This window comes from Natrix helvetica, assembly GCF_964273705.1.
Source record: "Natrix helvetica genome assembly, chromosome: 1".
NCBI classification, from domain to species: domain Eukaryota; kingdom Metazoa; phylum Chordata; class Lepidosauria; order Squamata; family Natricidae; genus Natrix; species Natrix helvetica.
Genome location: NC_138548.1, coordinates 220,049,055 through 220,071,636, shown reverse-complemented (window position 1 = coordinate 220,071,636; position 22,582 = coordinate 220,049,055).

The window sequence follows — 22,582 nt, the reverse complement described above, 5'->3', positions numbered from 1 at the left end:
AGAGGAAAGAAATTGGAGAACCTGAAAACCAAGCCATGCCCTCATATGCTGATTTGTCCCAAGGCTAGAGTTTCTAAGGAAGCTGGTGAATCAGGTATAGCCATAAAAAGAGCTCTTTGCTACAGAAAACCTGAAATCTATTTGATTTGACAAGATTCTTCTTGATTTACAATCAAGGGAATGCAACATCAAGAGTGCTGGTGCCTTACAGTTTAATTTACTTAATTGATCCTCAGAGGTCAGCCATTCCTTTCTGGTATTTGTTGTTGTTAGTTGCAAAGTTGTGTCCCGACAACATTCCTCCAGGCCTTCCTGTCCCCTACCACCCTCTGGAGTCCATTCAAGCTCATGCCTACTGCTTCGGTGACTCCATCCAGCCACCTCATTCTCTGTTGTCACCTTCTTCTTCTGCCCTCCATCTTTTCCAGCATTGGACTCTTCTCTAGGGGTTCTTTCTGGTATATTTCTCAGCAAACATCTTCCAATTCAGTTTCTTAAAGCCTTTGGTAGATCTATTTGCTTATCAGATGGCTATCCTGCCTCTTCCCTTCAGGAACTCAAGAAACTGCACTCCTTCCTCCAAAAGCTGTGGTGGATACATGCAGATTTGATTTGGATTAACTGCCATTGCTACTTGCCTAGTGTTGTTTCATTTCACAGTTGTTATTTGCTATCAACAGTTATCATCTGTCTCATCTGTCTTCTGAGATAGGTTGATGGACTTTCCATTTTGCAAGTTAAAAAAAAACAGTCTGAGAGACAGAAAGGCAGCGAAACCTTTACTCAGCTGTCTGGGCAAGGGTTTGTGCTCAAGGCAACTGTCTGGCTTGAGGGTTTGTCCTCAGTCACGGCACTGCTGTGGTGTGCACAGAAATGCATGCAAAATAAAACAGACTGAAAATGCCACAGGTCGATGGGGTCCGCAAAATGATTAGCATTGACCCATATCCATGTTTAAATCTAGGCAATGCTCCCTGTCCCAGTGGGAGACATGTAACCAGCCTCCAAACTATGTTTTTCCATAGCAAACATACAGGACCTGTTTTCCATTAGTAGAGAATCTTAATAATGAGAGAATTGTTGCTGGGAGCTGGATTGATAACACTTTCCTGGCAAGGTTGCCTTAACTCGAGAGGAAGCTGGCAGCCTGCTGGCAAGTACATATCCGCGCAGGCTTGGTTTGCCACGATAATCTTTCATGATTTGTACCTACAAAGGCAAATAAACAGTGCTCTTTCTCTGTGAATGAATGCATATGTCAGCCTGTCTCTGTGATGTGAGCACACACGAAAAAAGGGTGTCGGTCTTTGCAGGAGGCAGCCTTGTGTGTCCCTCTGTGTTAGTCTCAGTGATGGGTTCTGCCTTCTTTCTAAAGACATTCAGCAGCTCAGTGAGTCCTAGGAAGTGATGCAGGAGCAAAGATGGAAGAAAGATTGGAATATTAGATGAGAATTTGGACTATGTTTTACTTGGAACAGGTTACATCTTACATCAACAATATCTGCCTATCTCAGGCTCTTGGGAAGGACTCCATAGGTAAATGAAAGTGTCAGATATAGTCTAAACATCTGGCTGACTGCGCGATAAACTATAATCCCCATATAATTAAAACCTCAATATGTATAAATTAATAATGTAATAACTATCTAATTAAATAATCAATATAGCATTGATAGTAATTATATATTATATTATTATATTATATAATACATGATCCCAAAACAATTGAACACCATTGGCATTGACAAAATCGTCATTGGGCCATTGCAAAGGGCAGCTTTACTTAGAACAATTTATACCTTGCAAATGGTATCTGTAACACCATCAAACATCCACATCTGCCTATCCCGAGTCCTTGGGAAGGACTCAATCAGTAGACAAAAATATCAAATCCGATCTAAACATCTGGCTGACTGTGTGACCAACCATAATATCAACAACAGCAAGGCAGCAAGGCAGCCTTTAAATACTTTAAACAAACTGAGTTGAAATTAATTATCAAGTAATCCAAAATACATAAATACTGTATATACATAATTTAAATGGAAAAGTCATGTCTCCAGGCTGTTATCCATCCTTTTTTTCTCCAGTTTGGCTTCCCTTGTCTTGATTATTATTGCAAAGGGCAATCAAGCCACAACTATAACTCCCAATGTCTTGTTTCTCATATGGATGCTGAGCAACAGTTGGGGTGGGAAGGGTTTGGAGCAGGGGTGGGTTCCTTCTATAGAAGAGGTTCCACAAATCTACAGTGCTGTTTAGAACCGGTTCCAGCTCCCTCCCCCCTCTGTCCGCACATCATCAAGATGAAGAGAGAGAGGAGGAATTCTGGGAGTTGAAGTCCACAAGTCTTAAAGCTGTCAAGTTTGAACACCCATGGGTTTTTTTCTCTCTAAAGAGTTAGGGGTGCAAGGGTCTTGTAACTTGACAGCTTTAAGACTTGCGTGCTTCAAATTTCTGAGTTTCTGAGCCAACATTTTGGTTGCTAAGCAAGAGCATCGTTAAGTGAGTTTCACCACATTTTACAAGTTGGCCATGCCCACCTAGTCACATGGATGGCAAGCCACTCCCACCCAGTTCACATGGCCAGTAAGCCACTCCCACCCAGTCACACGGCCGGCAAGCCACTCCCACAAAGCAGGCCACACCTACAGAAGAGGTTCTAAAAAAATTTGAAACCCACCACTGGGTTGGAGGGTGTCAAAAAAATGGGTTAGAAAGCTAAAAAATAATTATTCCTTTCCTTGTTGTCAGCAAATATCAAGTAAAGGAATAGAATATAGCTCCCCAACCCAGGTGCCCATAAACACCAATAATGGGCAGAGGTTGTGGTACATGTGGTGATTAATTGTGAGAATATAATTACAGGTAGTCCTTAACTTACAACAGTTCATTTAGTGACCATTCCAAGTTGCAATGGCATGGAAAAAAGTGACTTATGACCATTTTTTCACACTTCTGACCATTACAGCATCCCCATGATCACGAGATCAAAATTCAGATGCTTGACAACTGATTCATATTTATGACGGTTGCAGTGTCCTGGGGTCATGTGATCACCTTTTGTGACCTTCTGACAAGCAAAGTCAACGGAGTGGCCAGATTCACTTAACAACTGTGTTACTGACTTAACAACTGCAGCAATTCACTTAACAACTGTGGCAAGAAAGGTCGCAAAAGGGGCAAAACCCACTTAACGGATGTCTCACTTTGCAACGGAAATTTGGGGCTCAGTCGTGGCCGTAAGTCAAGGACTACCTGTAGTAGAGGGAAGGACAGAAGCTGTACTGTTAAAAGGAAGAAAAAAAAATGCTCCTGTAGTGCAAACTGGTTGTGAGGGAAAAGTCATAGTTGTGCCCTGCTTGTTTGTCTTCGCACCAAGAAGGAGTTCTAGAAGGTTCTACATCATCTATGCCATGCCTCATACTAGCGTGCAATCTACAGAGGCTGAACGTGGCAGATGCCTGGAGGGCGGTGACTCATGGGGGCAAATCACGTCTCACAGCAGAGCAGAGGAAAATAAAATCCCCATCGGCCTGTGGGGAAGGGATTCTTCCTGGTTCTGAATACAGGTAGTCCTCGACTTATGACCGCAATTGAGCAAAAGAATTTATGTTGCTAAACGAGACACTTGTGAAGTGAATGTTGCACCGTTTTACGACCTTCCTTGCCAAACTGCTAAGTGAATCACTGCAGTGGTTAAGTGATTAACGCGGCTGTTAAATGAATCTGGCTTCCCCATCGACTTTCCTTGTTCAGAAGGTCACAAAAGCGGATCACACAAAAGGACACTGAAATTGTCATAAATATGAGTCAGTTGCCAAGCATCTGAATTTTAATCCCAGGACCGTGGGATTGCTGCAACGGTCATAAGTGTGAAAAATGGTCATAAGTCACCTTTTTTTCAGTGCTGTTGCAACTTCGAACGGTCACTAAATAGAGGACTACCCGTATAGCAGTCTAGAAAATCCAGTTGCTCCATTGACAGTGCCAGGTCAACCGTTGTCTTTGTACTGCCGCAGACTTTCGAAATGGAGAGACAACACATAATCATCAGATCAAGAAGGATGGAATCTATCAATCTGGGAGCAAGATTGATGGAGACATGCAGAATTAGCTTCATTGTTTCCCCTCATCTTGGGAGGAAGGTGGATTTATGGGAGGTGTGGTTTCCTATGAATTCAAGCTTACAAGGGATTGGGCATTGGGTGTAGGCCCTGAGCTAAAAACCAACACAGATCTTAAGTATCTAACTCCAAAACTAGGAGCACCTGCAAGGGAAGGGATAAAAGTCAAAAAGGGTGACCAGGACTGTATGTTTGAAATTTTGCCCCCCTTTTAATATGCATCCTTAGTGCAATTGATTGGAAAACAGGTGTGGCTTTGATCATGAAGCTGTGACGGCCATCTTAATTTGTCTGTTGCCCCACTGTGAGTGGCTCTTTCTGAAACATGCAATGCCTTCACATAAGGAGTTCAATTTCCCTAGTTCAAGAGAAGGTGGTTTTTATAAAAAAAAATGTTTTGGGAATATTTTCCAGTTCTAATTCCAAAAAATTTTAAGTCCAATTCCAGGCTTTCAGCAGCGAAAGATGCAAAACAGTAACATTACAAAGAGTGGAGAGGCCCAAAAAGTTTGTGGGTCTCTCTCTCTCTCTCTCTCTCCCCCCGTCCCTCTCCATCTCCCTCCCCCACTCTCTCTTCATACCCGTGTGTGTGTGTGTGTGTGTGTGTGTGTGTGTGTGTAAGGAGCAGAGTGAAGTAGTGCTTTACTTTTTTAGATTTATAATGTCTATCCAAAGGCTGACATAGTTTTCCATTTTACAATAGTTTTGGCTTCTGCTGCCCATGGATTCCGTCATTCGGGGAATTGGCTAGACCCTTAATACAATTAACGGAGTAAGCTATGCCCGATCCCATCGAATGGACCTGCTCCTTAGACCAAACTCTACAAACAATCAAACAAACATTAGCCTCAGTCCCAGTACTTGGATTTCCAGACTACAAAAAACCTTTTACATTATTTATTCATGAAAAGTTAGGAGTAGCTTCAGGGGTTTTAACAAAGACGTTTGGCCCCGGGCAACGTCCAGTCGCTTATTACTCAGTAACCCTAAACCCGGTAGCTCAGGGGGCCGTCACATGCCTACAAGAAGTGGTGGCAACAGTAGAAATTGTAAAAAGGTCTTTTTGTATTGTATTTTTGTAAGTTTGAACATAATTTTACCAACACAATTCTAACATAAAATTAAACACATTATATATGAAAATATTTGACTGTTGATACTTAGTGATTTGGGGGATTAAATCATCTTCTCTCATCTGCCCATGACTAACCGATAAACACGAGACATGAATCATTAAATTAATAGATGGGAAATATATAAAAAGGGAACTACTCAGAAACCATTTTAGCTCTCCAAAATAACAACTTCTCTTTTGCATGTTTGATTCAAATAAGCAATTATTTTAAAAGCACAAAAATGCTGTAGTAGTTCTTTGGAATAAAAATGTATTACTAGTATGTGTCGATGTGTGTGAATTGGGCAGCCATACAAATTTGTTTAATAAATAAATTTTAACAAAGGTGAATGTTATGCTTTATATTATGCTGTTGAACTAATCTTTTGGTACAGATTTGGCTGTGATGTGTTAGATTTTGAACAGTATTTATGTTAGAAGAAGAGGAAAACCTTTTGCCCTAGAGAATGATTTAAAGATAAAATTATTGTATTTCTAAGACTCCATCAGGCACGTCCCAAGGTAATTTGATAATGTATTACAAAAACCGTGTCTGGTAATTTGTATGCTAATGGCTTAGCTAAACAGGGCTTAACTAAACAGTGTGATGTTACAACATTCTTTTTTTTTAATAGAGAACAATTACTCTTAAGCTTCTCTTTCAAGAGGCTTGGAGTAATATAAGAAAGTTTTTTTAAAAAACCCTCTTTTTAAACACAACTTCAATGCCAGTGCTTTACAATGGAAATTTGGGCCCTGGGACCAAATTCATACAGCCTGCTGAGATATAATGTAATATTTTGTTGTGAGTTTGATTAGGATGTGGTTCATGGCTGAACACGTTTATGTTAAGGGTTAATCGCTGAGGGCTTACACAAGTCCAACAAATGCTAGTTTATTCCATACATTATAGGAAAGCAAATCACCCTTTCCACATTCTGTTGAATTCAACTGTTCTTTAGCTGCACTGAATTCCACAAGCATTTTTTAAAATGGACTTTGTACATGGTGTCTGAGCACAGATTTTATTTCCACTGGTGTCTAGTGTCACTGTAGTCTAGTACATCATGTTGCTACCTCTTGGGGTAAAAAACCGGCTTGCCTGGATTTTTTTGGGTAACTGGCCAGTTTAGTTTCCTTTCAATCTGCATGCAATTTCAAATACAACTCTAGAGCGTTGCAGGCTACAGCAATTGCAAAGCTCTCAATTACTTTAGGGACTCCTGTTAAACCCAGACCAAATTGTCCAGCGAATGTCAGATGATTGGATCAAGCAATTTGCTTTCGCCAAATGAATGCTTGTCTCCTCCATTTGCGTTCTTCTGTGAAGAAACTCTCATGGTTTCCTAGAGAAAGCGGTTTTAATTGTCAAGGCGAAAATTTATTTCATCAACTATAACATCTTTCCTGGGATTATGAAAGGCTAATTTTGTCCAGAGGGAATTTTACTTTATAACCCATCTTGAAAGCAGTAAAAGGTCTGAAGCTCTTTGGATGTTAGGATCTGAACAAGCTGAGAAAATAAGCTTTATTATTAGGATGGGTGGGGGGGAGGGGTATCCAAACTGGAACACCAGTCATGCCAAATTAACACGAGGGAGGACCCTGGAGTCAAAAATAGCAAGGCATTTCTTTTAATCAAAAAACCTGAATGGAGTGCAAGGTGTGCATCTTATATTAGTTAATTGGATTAGATTAAGAATTCTGTTTTTGGAGCGATTGCAACATAAGAATTTTCGACCAAAAATGCACAGTCATCATATCATCACTTAAAATGCCTTTTGATTCATAGCTCTGAGCTAACAACGTGCTTTCAAACCACTTTTTAGCATTAGAGGAAGTAACATGAGTTTTACAAAGTATTAAGCCAATAAGGACTATATCTAAATAATTGTTATAAGACACCAAATTTCAAGAATATAAAGCGATATGGGTTAAGGAATAGCAGTTTGCAAACACGAATGTTTGCTCAGATATTTAAGTTGCTTCAGCTCAGAGTTTCTCAGCAGTTTACAATCTATCTACTATAGGAAGATTAAAAATGACAGACAAAACAATAAAGGACAGCAAACACCAGAAATATACAGCTGCAACCACTTTAAAACATGCAGTTAAAACCTGGGGATAGTCAGCAATCTCTTCTCCAAAACCATTTCTCAAACAATTTAACAGGGAGAGGGCAGGCCTTATATCTGGGGAGAGGTTAATTCCACAAGTAGTATATCTTGGCACCTAAATGTCATATTTCTATGTATCTAAAGTTAAGATAAATTCAACTAGAAAGTGAAACTTTATCTGTTGGTGGATTCCTGCAGCTGGCATACTGGGAACACAGTATGGTTTGTATAAGGCGATTTCTTTTCTAGAAGATTTATTCATTTCTATAGATGCTTGGGTTACCAAGTGTTTGGACATTTAACAATAGAAATAGATATCATGAATTTTTAAATAACAAAACCAGTTCCTCCAATTCCTATTGAATTGAGAGGACACTGGTTTTCCACTAGTTATAAAAACAGGAAGCTGGACTGCACATTCAGTGTTACTATTTTCTCCATTTTGTTATTTAAATTGGAGTAAATGTGAATATTTACTCTTATCATATGAACTCTTATCATAGGAAGATAATACATAAGATACATTAGTATACAGGACACGTAATTGCCTATGGGAATCCACTTTCACTCCCTCCTACTAGACATATCAATTAAACAAAGAAGCATCATTTATAGCTCCCACAATGCTTCTTATCTGACATCCCTTTGGGTCATTATGCAAATTAAATAATGATAAAAAAGAGAAAGAGAATCTGGACAATGTAATACTTGCAGGAAATTCACTCCTTTTTCTGGGCCGGAATTTCAGAATGGCCCAAGGCTTGACAAATGTATATTTGATTGGAGAAACAAAATAATAGAATAATGGAAGGGACCTTGGAGGTTTTCTAGTCCAACCCCCGATATACCATTTCAGACATATGGTTACCCAATATCTTCTAAAAACTTTCATTGTTGGAGCATTCACAACTTCTGGAGGCAAGTTGTTCCACTGATTAATTGTTCTAATTGACAGGAAATTTCTCCTATGTTGCTTCTCTCCTTGATTAGTTTCCACCCATTGCTTCTTGTCCTGCTCTCAGGTGCTTTGGAGAATAGCTTGACTCCCTCTTCTTTGTGGCAACCCCTGAGATATTGGAACACTGCTATCATGTCTCCCCTAGTCCTTCTTTCTATTAAGCTAAACATACCCAGTTCCTGCAACCGTTCTTCATATGTTTTACTCTCTAGTCCCCTAATCATCTTTGTTGCTCTTCTCTGCACTCTTTCTAGAGTCTCCACATCTTTTCTACATCGTGGCGACCAAAACTGAATGCAGTAATCCAAGTATGGCTTTACCAAGCAGTGGTGGGTTCCGGATCCCGTTGCAACTGATACGGTTGCAACAGGGCCCAGCATCCTCCACATGAATGTGCGCAGTGCACGCATGCATCCTACCTTCCAGTGACGCCTCCACAATGCTCCAGCTGCTCAGTGGAGCATCATGCAGGCGCTGTACGCGCCGTGTGCGGAAGCAGAAGCGCCAAAGAGTTTAAAGACAGGTAAGGACGACGGGCGGGAGGGTGGGCCCTCCTGAGCACCGTACCAGAATGGTATCCGGTGTTCCGGGCAGGCACTGGTATGCCCGTACTGGGGCGTACCGCCTGCAACCCACCACTGTTACCAAGGCATTATAAAGTGGTATTAACACTTCACGTGATCTTGATTCTATCCCTCTGTTGATGCAACCTAGAACTGTGTTGGCTTTTTTGGCAGCTGCAGCACATTGCTGGCTCATGTTCAAATGGTTTTCCACTAGGACTCCAAGATCCCTTTCACAGTTACAAACCTGCTTGTGGGATATATGCAAGGGAATACCTGTTTAAACAAATAGGCATCTTCTAGGTGTTTCCTTTGTCTAGCATTTCCCTTCAAAGAGTCGTTTGAATACAACAAGCCACACAGAGTTATCCTGTAATAAGATGGGTGAGCAACACATATAATAAATTAAACAAATGAAGCAAGCAAGCAAGCAATGGTACATCTAGCTAGTTTTAGATCCTGGATTTAATAGTCTTATTTCTGCAGAAAAAGGGCTGTCCCTTTAAGGCCAGGTAGGAAGCATGCAGCTAGCATTTCCCTGTGCTCTTGCCCTGTCTTTCAGAATCCACAGCAATCCCATGCTTTGTTCATGAGGAGTTAGAGAAATACCCAAAGGAATCAAAGACAAAGACCTCGTTTAAACGAAGAATTTTATTGTTGAATCTGTAGGATCTCTAGCCAGCAATGCATCTTAATATTTTGATGCGGACAAAGGCAGTAAATAGGCAGAATGATCCTGCCCAGGGGATGTGTCTGTATTACATGCCTGGTCAGGACCGACCTTTCCAGTGTTTTGGAAGGGGGGAATGTTAAGATCATTCATCTTCTTTTTCTTTGTCATGTTATACTTGATTTAGGAAAGAGATTATAAGTGTGTGTTTTCCACTTTAAACTAGTGGAAACCTACTTTGCAGCAGATAGGGCCAGAGAAGCTCCATACCAATAGAAGAGAATATTTGTAGCTCAGGTTGAACTGCGGGATCTCTGGTGCTGCCTGACCTTGGTTGCTCACCCAACTAGGTAAAATACAATACAATACAATACAATACAATAAAATAGTAGAGTTGGAAGGGACCTTGGAGGTCTCCTAGTCCAACCCCCTGCCTAGGCAGGAAACCCTACATCACTTCAGACAAATGGCTATCCAGCATCTTCTTAAAGACTTCCAGTGTTGGAGCATTCACAACTTCTGGAGGCAAGCTGTTCCACTGATTAATTGTTCTCACTGTCAGGAAATTTCTCCTCAGTTCTAAGTTGCTTCTCTCCTTGATTAGTTTCCACCCATTGCTTCTTGTTCTACCCTCAGGTGCCTTGGAGAATAGTTTGACTCCCTCTTCTTTGTGGCAACCCCTGAGATATTGGAACACTGCTATCATGTCTCCCCTAGTCCTTCTTTCTCTTAAACTAGACATACCCAGTTCCTGCAACCGTTCCTCATATGTTTTAGTCTCCAGTCCCCTAATCATCTTTGTTGCTCTTCTTTGCACTCTTTCTAGAGTCTCCACATCTTTTCTACATTGTGGCGACCAGAACTGAATGCAGTATTCCAAGTGTGGCCTTACCAAGGCATTATAAAGTGGTATTAACACTTCACGTGATCTTGATTCTATCCCTCTGTTGATGCAGCCTAGAACTGTGTTGGCTTTTTTGGCAGCTGCTGCACACTGCTGGCTCATATTTAAATGGTTGTCCACTAGGACTCCAAGATCCCTTTCACAGTTACTACTACTGAGCACGGTACCACCTATACTGTACCTGTGCATTCCGTTTTTTGTGTTGTGTAACGAAACGTCTGCAAGAAAACAACCAAGCTCAGGCTGCTCCAAGAACCCTGGAGAAATAGGTTTGAGGACAGGTTGTGGCTGTGAATATGGGAGTACTCAGATACAAACATTTTAAAGATATTAAGAAAAAAGTGCTTTGTTGGTCCTGGCACGTGCAGAAGCCAAACCTGTTTCTCTTGCCTGCCTCTGGATTAGTTGTGATCTTAGTTGTTTCCAAAAGAAACCAAATTAAAGACAGAGATCAAAACTATGCATTCATTGTAGCTTGACAAGGGTTATTGTTCGGCACTTCTGCTCTTGGAGACTTTAATCTCTTGATTTTTCAGTTTGAGCGCTTGCTTTTATGTGTCACATTATATAAAATACATTGGGAGGGAAAGAAAAGGAGGAAGGGAGGAGGGAGAAAGAAAGAGAGGTTCACCTCTTTCATCAAAGTAACAGAGCCCTTCATACAGCTTTCTTGAACTTGTGGGTACAAGATAAAGATGTTGTGTATGTGCATTTGGGGATGAATTTGGGGCCTGCAGAGAGCCCTAGTCAAGAAACAGTGTGGTGGCAAAAAATAAATCTCAGGTCTCTGCAAATCTGAGACCGTGCTTATTTTCAGGATGAATTTTGGGGCAGGGGTAGGATTGTCAAGGGAAATTGTCAAGCACTGGGGAAATTAGGAGATCCAGACAGTTCAATTGAGTATACAGTTTTATTGTAAACTTAAGTTCTTTGTGGTGGGTCCATAGTTAAGAGGCTGAGCTTGTCGAGAAAGGTTGGCACTTTGGCGGTTCATATCCCTAGTGCTGCTTACTCCTGTTACTTGTCCCAGCTTCTGCCAACCTAGCAGTTCGAAAGCATGCAAAAATGCAAATAGAAAAAATAGGGACCACTTTTGGTGGGAAGGTAACAGGGTTCTGTGCGCCTTTGGCGTTTAGTCATGCTGGCCACATGACCATGGAGATGTCTTCGGACAGCGCTGGCTCTTCGGCTTTGAAACAGATGAGCATCGCCCCCTAGAGTCGGGAACGACTAGCACATATATGCGAGGGGAACCTTTACCTTAAGTTCTCTACAAGAATCTGAACTACTAGTGGTCAAGGGAAACGAGTGGGAGTTAAGAAAGGGATTCAAGGTGGGCTGGAGTTAGATCTTTTATGGGCGTGTGCCGCACAGGGACACCAAAGTCCTCTTTTCTGATGACAGCAACTTTTGCATCTCATTTGGAAACCAAGGACCCAGAGTATGGAGGAAGAATGGAGAGGCCAATCAAGCACAGTAATCCCACAGTCATTGAACCAGTTTTTGGTGCTTTTGGCAAAAGTTGCTCTCATCAGAAAAGAGGACTTTGGACCAAGGAGCAACAGGACTTTGGACTACTGTGCTTCATTAAGACCAGGGTCAACGCAGCCGTCTACCAGGAGATTTTGGACCACTTCATGCTTCCTTCCGCAGACGAGCTATGGGGATGCTGACTTCATTTTCCAGCTGCCCACACTGCCAAAAGCACCAAAACCTGGTTCAATGACTGTGGGATTACTGTGCTTGATTGGCCAGCAAACTCATCTGACCTGAACCCCATAGAGAATCTATGCGGCATTGCTAAGAGAAAGATGAGAGACATGAGACCAAACAATGCAGAAGAGCTGAAGGCCGCTATTGAAGCATCCTAGTCTTCCATAACACCTCAGCAGTGCCACAGGCTGATAGCTTCCATGCCACGCCACATTGAGGTAGTAATTGCTGCAAAAGGGGCCCAAACCAAGTACTGAGTACATATGCATGCTTATACTTTTCAGAGGTCTGATATTGTTCTATGTACAATCCTTGTTTTATTGATTGCATGCAATATTCTACTTTTCTGAGATGGTGGATTTGGGGTTTTCATGAGCTGTACGCCATAATCATCACAATTATGACAAATCACAGCTTGAACTATCTTGCTTTGCATGTAATGAGTCTTATCTCATATATTAGTTTCACCTTTTAAGTTGCATTACTGAAATAAATGAACTTTTGCACGATATTCTAATTTTTTGAGTTTCACCTGTATATAGACTCTGTCATATGTACACACACAAATGATGGAGCCAGGCATCGATCAAGCCTAGGTCACTTGGCTTCTAGACCTGTGTTACCATCAGTTGCTTCCCTGGGTAGCCTTGCTGTTAGACCCTGTCAGAAAGGTGTTGCCACCCATGAAAAATATCTCTTGCTTGGTAACTCTTTGCAGCACTGCGGAACTGAAAAAAGACTTTGAAAAAGTCTTTGGCTTCGTCTTTCCTTCCTGAAGTTCAGTGTTGTTCCTTTTCTTACGCTGAACTTCTTTGAGGGCTCTGAGAGGCAGAAATCTGGGGCTGCTCAGTTGATCCACTGAACTGATAAATAAGAAATAGCGAAGTCTAAATAATGAATGCTTTAATGAAAAAGGCACTTTCATTATAAATAAATAATGCTTTTTTAAATTTTCATTATGTGTTGATTTGATTAGTTGATGGATTGTGGCCTTCTACTCACCAAGTGGCTTTCAGCCAGTCTTCATAGATCTAACAGATAAAACTGCAGTTTGTACTAGCAGGGCTTGAGCTGAGTGAAAGCACTCAGTGGCCTGCTATAAAACTCGGGACAAGGTGATTTGTGCCTCAGAATGTATAGCCCTGCTCTTTGTTTTACACAGATGCCACAAGAAACAAATACATATCTCATCAACATCAATCGTCTGTAAGGAGAAAGGTGAAGGATACCACATTGGAGCTGACATCATTATACAAATAAAGTAAGGTGCACGTCCATTGGAAGTCAGGATATATATTTTTTGTGCCTTCTTAGGAAAAATGCCCTGCATTTCAATGGCATCCTGGCTTGTTAGGGATATCACTTTATCTTTGAATTTTCCTCCCTCTTTCTCACTGTTATTCCAATGTGTCCTCAATATTACAGGATCTTTTCCTCAACACTGAAGAGATTAAGTCTCTTAAATGAGCTCAACTATGATGGATGGTCACTTAACCACAAATATATACTGTATACAAAACTTATCTCAATACCTACTGTCCATTGTTGTGCCCATCATTCTTAATCATGGGGAATAACTGGACCACTAAATCTTATCAGGATGTCCCCTCCATCATTATTTCTATAACTTCCTCTCCTTTGTTTGCATTATTCTGTTGATTTAAAGTTTAATTGTAGACAAGAATGGTATAAAAAGCGGCATGGTACGCTAAAGAGAGAGATCCCTTTGCTACACTTCTTCCAATTCTGGAATTTAAAAGGAAATATGGTAATTGCCTTTTGCTCTATCAACAAATTTCCTTAACAGCTTCCATTGTCTTCTCACCCATCTCTTTTCCTTTTATCTTGCCCCCTTTTTAAAACTTCCTCTTCATTTCATTGAAAACAATTCCAGAGAAATCCTAGGCCATAGGATTTGATCACACTAATCATTTGATAATGATATGTGGTTTTGGCCTGGTTCTTAGACTAACCGAATGGTTGATGCATTAATCAAAATTATTAAACATTTGTCAAATCTGTTAGCAATTTATTATTTATAAACAATACTAGTACAGTAGAGACTTAGTTACTAAACTCAAAAATTTATGTTTCTTCTTCTCTTTTTAATACTTTGAAAACGATTCAGTGTACTTTGATTGGTATCTTTTATTGATATTGTATTTGAGCAGGGGTGTCAAAATCATGGTTGGTGGCCAAGATGCATCATGCGCTGACCATGCCCACCCCTGGTTTAGCGAAGGGGGGGGGGAAATCACGATATGTCACGTGACAACAACATAACACTGCGAGTTTGACATCCCTGTATTTGAGCATCAATTGTACAATTAACTGCAGTGACTCTCTACCCATGTCAAGACATTATCTTTAAAAATATATCTCTGTTTTAAATAAAAAAGAGGAGAAAAAAATGTTCTGACTAGGCTTCCCAAGAGCATGAAGCAAACTCCTTGTCCCAACAAAAAACCCTTTTATTAATTAACTGGGAATTCTTCTTATTCACATCCAACAAGGGAGGATTTACAGTCACAGACCTTATCTGGCTTGGACAGCTGCCAGGCCTATATCTGCAAAACTTGGCAAGGAGTCTCGGAGAATCATGAATCAATTAAGCGAACTAATTGTCTCCTGCAAACTCCGCTCCCCTTTCCCTCCTCTTTTATTTCCTCTGGGAGGGGCCATTCATCGTCCACCTGTGGCCTTACTCCCTGTTCTTTAGCTGTTCCCTTCCTCTGGCAACTCTGCACATGTGCACACTGGGAACAGGCTCCACTGTTTGTCTGCCTCACTGTGACTCTGAAGGCAGCCGATAACTGGCATACGGCCCTGGTCCCTTCTCTGCCTCCGACACAGAGTCCTCATCAGAGCCTTCCCCAGACTCCAGGACTGGTCCATGTTCCTCCTCAACCTCCTCACTGTTTGAATCTGCTGCCAGCTCCACTGGCCACTGGCAGGCCACAACAAAAAGCCTGTTAGGCCTTTTAACTTCTCTTATCCATTGCTGTTATTGTTATAATTAAAAAAACCCCTACATTAAGTGGTAATCCAGATTCTTGGTGATGCAACCATACAGTCAATCAATCAATCAGTCAGTCAATCAATCAAGTATTGGCCATAATACTACTGAAACTCTCCACCCTCTGCCTTCAGGCCTTTTTGGTTGTGGTTCAATTCTCTGGTAACTTGAAAGCTCCTGCTTTTATATATTCCTGTTGCATGTTACCCTATCTTCTCCTCTAAAGAAACTCATTAATATGTTGTAAAGGCTGCAGGGTGTCGGGAGAGACCCCCCACCAAAGCCCTGTTTCAAGAATGTGCACTAGAACTTCCAGTCTTCTTCTGGAAGTTCTAGTGCACATTCTTCAAAACTCCATCTGTATATCTGAGAATTCTGTTTCCTCAAAAAGGCTTTGAGATGAAGGGAAGGTATTCAAATGAATAACTAGCTGTGACGTTTTCTTGCTATGCTTGTATTTCAGGGACCGTCAAGCTTATTCATTTCTGAGCAATTTCCCTTCACCATGTTTGCTTCTTGTGACATTCCTCATCTTTGCACCTGACAATCTCCGATTAGTAGAGTCACCTGTTCTTTGTCATTTGTTAGTTTCAGAGTGAAATTTTCAAAGTGGATTTGGCATAGAAGGAAATTCCACTGGTTTTAAAGTCACCACCTTGTCTTTTGGTTTATTTAATATAGAACATAATTGATGGGTGATCAAACATCATTAATCTCACGGGTTGAGCAAAAATACAATGACTTCAATGTCTAGGATACTGGTAAATGGTTCTTTCAATGTCAGCCAAAGGTTGGGCCAGCTTTTGCCTCCTGATAACAAAACATCACAAAGTTGGAGGGTATTTTGGAGATCATCTCTAGTCTTCCTGCTAAAGATAGCAGATGCAATCCAAACTGAAACTATAGCATCTATGGGAGAAACCTAGCATCTATGTAAATTAACATGAGGTAACAGCTATCTCTGTAATCTCTGTTACACTGCTCTGGTTATTCATGCAAACATATATGGTGCTTATTCATATATAGAATATGCAGACTTATAGAATAATCTATGTTGTTGTTGTTGTTGTTGTTGTTAGTTGTGAAGTCATGTCCGGCTCATCGCAACCCCATGGACAACGTTCCTCCAGGCCTTCCTGTCCTTTATCATTTCCCAGAGTCCATTTAAGCTCATGCCCACTGCTTCGGTTACTCCATCCATCCACATCATTCTCTGTCATCCTCTTCTTCTTTTGCCCGCAGTCTTTCCCAGCATTAGGCTCTTCTCCATTGAGTCCTTCCTTCTCATTAGGTGGCCAAAGTATTTGAGTTTCATCTTCAGGATCTGGCCTTCTAAAGAGCATTCAGGGTTGATCTCCTCTAGAATAATCTATGGTCAAACGCTAAAGCCAACTTCCTGTCTCTGGAAGTGAAAGGTTTCTACTATCATTGCTGTACTCAGAGATCAAACAGGATTAATAGAACAGCCAATGAGCGATATTGGCTAGTGGGGCAAGGGATCCACTAGAGTGATTTTCTCTTCATTTTGCCATCATGGGAGCAACCAAGTATGAGAATGGATCTTCCCATGGTTGCTCTTAGACTCTGGAATTCCCTGCCAAGAGACACCTGGTTTTCCTAATAGATAAGCAGAGGCTTATCTTTAGCACACTTGGCAAAAATGCTATTTTTCTGGTATGCCTTTGTTGTATGGGCTCTTATTGGGCTGCAGGATTAATGCTGCTTGCTTTCTTAATGTCCCATGTATTTGTCTTTTGATTTTATTATTGTTAGCTACTTTGAACACAACAGATTGATGTGGAACCTAAGTATTTCTTCTTCCTAGGGCCTTGTCTTACATAAGAGTCTAGACCCTCACTGTCTTTCCAAATTTCCGAACAATGTATTCCAACTTGTTAAAAAAAGACATGCCATTGCTGATAGCTGTAGATTGTGCTGTTGTCAGGAGATTCTATGATAGAGAGGACAAGTTGAAAAGCGAAGACCAAGTCTCCCAGGGACAACTTGGTTGGAAGTCACATTTTATCTCATCTGGAAAAAAAAAAGCTTCAAAAACAGCTCACAAAATATGCATGTATATTCCTTCTACCCCATTCTATTCAAAATATCAGAATAATAGTTCAGGTATCCAATAATCACTGGTGTCCTTTAATTGAAAACAGAAGTCCAGATTTTTTTAAAAAAAATGAAATGAGGATTACAATCAACAAGCAAAAGATTTGTCTAACCAGTTGGGAGAAAGTAAAACTGGCAGATTTAATAAATCTAGATAAATGGATTTGCATACTTAAGCTTTTAAACACACACACATACTCTGAGCCCACAAACACACAAACACACACACACACGTATTCATCTTTCTATCCCACACCCACCCACAATCTTTAATTATATTTGTGATGCTCAATTAGACTTGACATCTGGTTCTACTTCTCCCCTGCCATCTTTTACAGTTACACAGTGGGCAGGTCTATATTGGTCATCCCCAAATTCTTTAGGAAAATTGCCTCAGCAGAGGAATTCTACTCAGCCTGTTGTTGTTGTTTTAAATGCCAACATCTACAATTTTCTCCAAAAGGGGATGGAAAGAACATTAATATAAGGAAATGCTTTCAATTATCTAGCCACACATTCGCTTAAGCTGTGGTTGGTAAATTAGAATTTGCCAGGTGATATCTAGATTCTCAGGTGCCTCAGTCCAATTTCCATTCAGTTCATAGTATAAGAATGTACATGCCACTTGCTTCTTTATAACTATGTTTAGTACAGGTAGTTCAGTGGTGGGATTCACTTACCTTCCCTATCGGTTCGCAAATGTGGGTGTGCACGCCGCCTTCTGCGCATGCGCAGTGCTTGTCAGGGCAGGTGGGCAGAGCCTCCCACTGCTGCCACTACCAGTTCACCCGAACCGGAGAGAACCAGTTGAATATCACCTCTGAGGTAGTCCTTGACTTACAACAGTTCATTTAGTGACCTGAAAAAGTGACTTATGACCATTTTTCACACTTGCGACCTTTGTAGCACCCCTGCGATCATGTGATCAATATTCAGATGCTTGGCAAGTAACTCATACTTATGACCATTGCTGTGTCCCAAGGTCATTTGATCACCTTTTGCAACCTTTTGACGAGCAAAGTCAATGGGAAAGCCAGATTCGCTGAACAACCCTGCTACTAACTTATCAGCTGTGGTGATTCGCTTAACAACTGTGGCAAGAAACATTGTAAAATGGAGCAAAACTCGCTTAACAAATGCCTCACTTAACAACAGAAATTTTGGACTCAGTTGTGGTCGTAAGTCAAGGGCCATCTGTATGGCCTGGCTGCTGTTGCCTAAATCTTTGCTATTGAATAAAAAGCTGAATCTTCAACATCAGGTGATGTGATCTGGTTTCAACTTGCCTGCTAATGGGCATGCTGGTTGCAGAATAGAAAGAAATAACCTGGGGGCTGGTAGGATCTTGGTTTTACTATAGCAACACAGAGATAGTTGCTATGTCTTCTATATTCTTTCTGGCTCTACAGCTTTTAAATATCAAATATCTCATTTCATTTAACTGAGGGGAGGGAAAATGAAAGCAATGTTATAGAGATTTCTGGGGAGATTGCAAGTGGAAAAATAACTTAGGAAGGAATATTCAAAGGAGCTAATTTTAAAGCTAGTTTTAAAATTAAGGGTTATCCTTTTCCATGTACAGGACAAGATCAGATATGATTTTACAAAGGGACCATGCTTTTTTTTTAAAAAAATGTCTCATGTCCCTTATTAAAATCAAACTCTGGGTTTGATTGTTTAAACTAGAACCGTGCTTGTTTGAAGCATTGGGGTATTTAAGAAAAGGGTGAGAATTCTCATGCCATATTTGACCTTGACTTGATATCAAATAATGCCTTTAGCCAACTCTGTCAATGGTAATAATTCTGTTCACGTACTGAAATAGAAATGCACATGTTCATAATGCAATAAACAATGGAAGAACATTGCTATTTTTACCTTACGATAAGATCAGCTAGGAAATGCCATTTTGGTTTTAGTGATATGAGAAAAGGTACAGGAATATTGATTCTGACATTATGGTGCAGTGATGAAGCTGTGGCTAGGATGTATTTTTAAATCCTACATTATCCACAAAAGCCTTCCTTCCTTCCTTCCTTCCTTCCTTCCTTCCTTCCTTCCTTCCTTCCTTCCTTCCTTCCTTCCTTCCTTCCTTCCTTCCTTCCTTCCTTCTCCTCCTCCCTCCTGCCTCCCTCTTTCTTTTTTTCTTCTAGCATCTTTGCTGTTGCTTTCTCTGCAAAAAGCCCAAGGTTCAGTTCAGAGGTATTCAGCAGGTTCTGACGAGTTCTGGAGAATCGGTAACAGAAATTTTGAGTAGTTCAGAGAACTGGTAAATACCGCCTCTGACTGGCTCCACCCCCATCTATTCTCTGCCTCCCGAGTCCCAACTGATCCGGAGGAAATGGGGATTTTGTAGTATCCTTCCCCTGGAGTGGGGAGAGAATGGAGATTTTACAGTATCCTTCCCCAGCCATGCCCACCAAGCCATGCCACACCATGCCCACCAAGCCACGCCCACAGAACCAGTAGTAAAAATATTTGAATCCCAGTTCAGTTACTCTTTGATATCTAGTGGCAGCATGGATTTTATCTACTTGATTCCATCTAGCGTTTGTGAACTGGCAGTTAAATCTCCTTCTTAGGGAAGAAAATAATAATATATAAGTATATATTCAAAAGTAAGATACAAAGGGGGGGGGGGAAACATAATGAGGATAGATTTGAGAAGGAAAGGGAACAAGAAATGATATTCAACTATTTTTGGGTCTGCGGAAATTCCACCCCAAGAAAATAAAAATTAAGGGCTGGAAGAGACACCTACAACAAGAGAAAAAGAAAGGAAGAGAGGAGGAGAGGAGAGGAGAGGAAGAGGAGGGAAGGAAGATAGAGGTGAGGAGAGGAAGAAGGGAGAAGGAGTGAGGGTAGGAAGGGGAAGACAGGAATAGGGGGAGAGGTAAGGGAAGAAGGAAGGGAAAGGAGGGAGGAAAGAAGAAAGTAGAGAAGGGAGGGTGGGAGAAAAGAAAGGGAAAAGAAGGTGGTGTCAAAACAGGCGAGGGATGGTAAACAAAGCAACTCAAACCGTATGTTATAACCCTGTAAATGGAATGACAAATGTATAAGAACGATGAATGTAAAAAAAGAATAATAACTATGTGACTGTATACCTATAATTGTATATAGAGAACAAAAAAAAAAACTAAAAAAAAAAAACTGGAGAGTTCCTAGTCTCAAGTAACAACAGTGGATTGGTTGCCTCCAATTCTCATTGCCTGCATGCATGCCAAATTGCCTTCTCTGCAGCCATGACTATGTGACTTCAAATCATTTTTTGACTCCCCATGACCACTGGGACTTGTAGTTTTCTTAACACATTTTTTTTTCCAGAAATGGTTTGCCATTGCCTCCTTCCTTCCCATGGCTGAGAGAGAGGGAGTTCTCCAAGGTCTCCCCAGCTTAAGGCATGACTAGAATCCACAATCTCCTGGTTTCTAGCCTAGTGCGCTAACCACTACATCAAACTGCCGCTCTCTGCAGCCATAGCAGACTTTAAAGTCTTAGAATGTTTTAGAAAAGCGGGACTTGAACTGCACCATGGAGCAAGGAACCTCCTAGAGCAGGGGTGTCAAACTCACGGTCTGTGGGCCAGATGTGTCATGCACTGGTCACGCCCCCCCCCCCTGGTTTAGTGAAGGGGAAAAAGTTGTGATATGTCACGTGACGACGACGTGATGATGCGAGTTTGACACACCTGTCATAGAGCAAGAAAAAAGGGAGCTGGGATTTCCTTTAACAAGGTTAGTCCACTTCCATGCCTAGCCAGATCTAAGAAGAGAGCTGAAACCAGCCAGCCAAAATGGAGGATTATGAGTTGAGATGGGTTTTTGCCCAATTTAGGAAACATCCTTGACTGACAGAAGCAGGTTTATACCAGATGAGGGATAGGTTATCACAGATTATCTAGAAGGTTTCCACTTCAACCCCCAACAACCTTTCCTCTAAATAGTAACCCTTATAGTCCAAAATATCAAGAAGGCATCAGGATGCTCACTTATATATACCACCATATATACCTATATATAGTATAGAATAACTATATATACCACTCTCAACTTCGTATTTAATGGATAAAAATTAACAATGTTTGTTCTAAGTATGGATGACTTCATGAACATATTACTCTGGGATTTTAATTTATAATTAACTCTGCCTTGTACTTTCAGTGTTTGTTTTGTAACTGCTCTCTTTCTCCACCCCCCCCTCTGTTTCTCTCCTCTCTCTCTTCTCTGAATAATTACTCTCAGTGATTTTCACTTTCACTGTTACTCCTTCACCCACCTTTTGGGGATCAAAGACAGATTTAGGAATCTGAAATAATTGGTTTTAATTGTTATGGAGATGCAAACCCCGTATCTCCTATTGTACAGAGAAAAAAATTGTCAACTACTGTAGCTGTTTTTTTGAAAAACAGCTGTTTTTCAAAAAGTGTCTGTCATCTCCTTCCTTCTGAGGAAACAAATCGGCTTTTTATTGAACAAATGAAGTTATTTAAATACCTGGGCTTTTCCTTTCAACTCCCAGGAGTCTGGAAAAAAACAACCATGGGCTACCCTTGTACAGGTCCAAAGATTTTCTAATGTTATTTTGAATGACATGAACTCTAAGGGTAGCAATTATGTGCCCTGAACAATAATACTTTTCAGAGCAAAAGTTATTTGTTTTCTGTTAGATAGCACAGGGGATTGCAATCAGTGTAATTCAACCCTTCCAAAAAAAAAAAGGGGGGGGGGAGAAGGAGTGCAATCGGCATTTTTAAGAATCTTGCTTTGAATACCCTTGCTTTGAATGCCAACCCTTGATGACATCTAACAACTAGGCTGGTCTCTATAGAGCAGTGATGGCGAACCTATGACATGCGTGCCGGAGCTGGCATGCAGTGCCCTCTCTGTGAGCATGTGAGCCATCAACCCAGTTCAGCTCTGCCACACGTGTGTACATGCGCCCCCCGTTGGCCAGCTGGTCTTTGGGTCTCTGCCATGCATGCGGGCGGGGGGAGGGGTAAGGGGTGGGGTGGGGAATGTGTGCTCACGTGTGTGTGTGTGTGTGTGTGTGCATGCAGGGGCTGCATGTGTGGGGGTTGCATGAGGAGGGCAAATGGGGGCATGGCACATGCGCGGGGCTGCACACACATTGCATTTTGGGGGTTTGGGCACGCTTTGGGCACTTGGTCCAGAAAAGGTTAGCCATCACTGCTATAGAGGGTCTTACATGGTTCTCATGTCTCAAATCCTGGCTTCACCAAAATCTCCCTATTTTTCCTGATCTTATCTAACATACGAGGGAAAGGC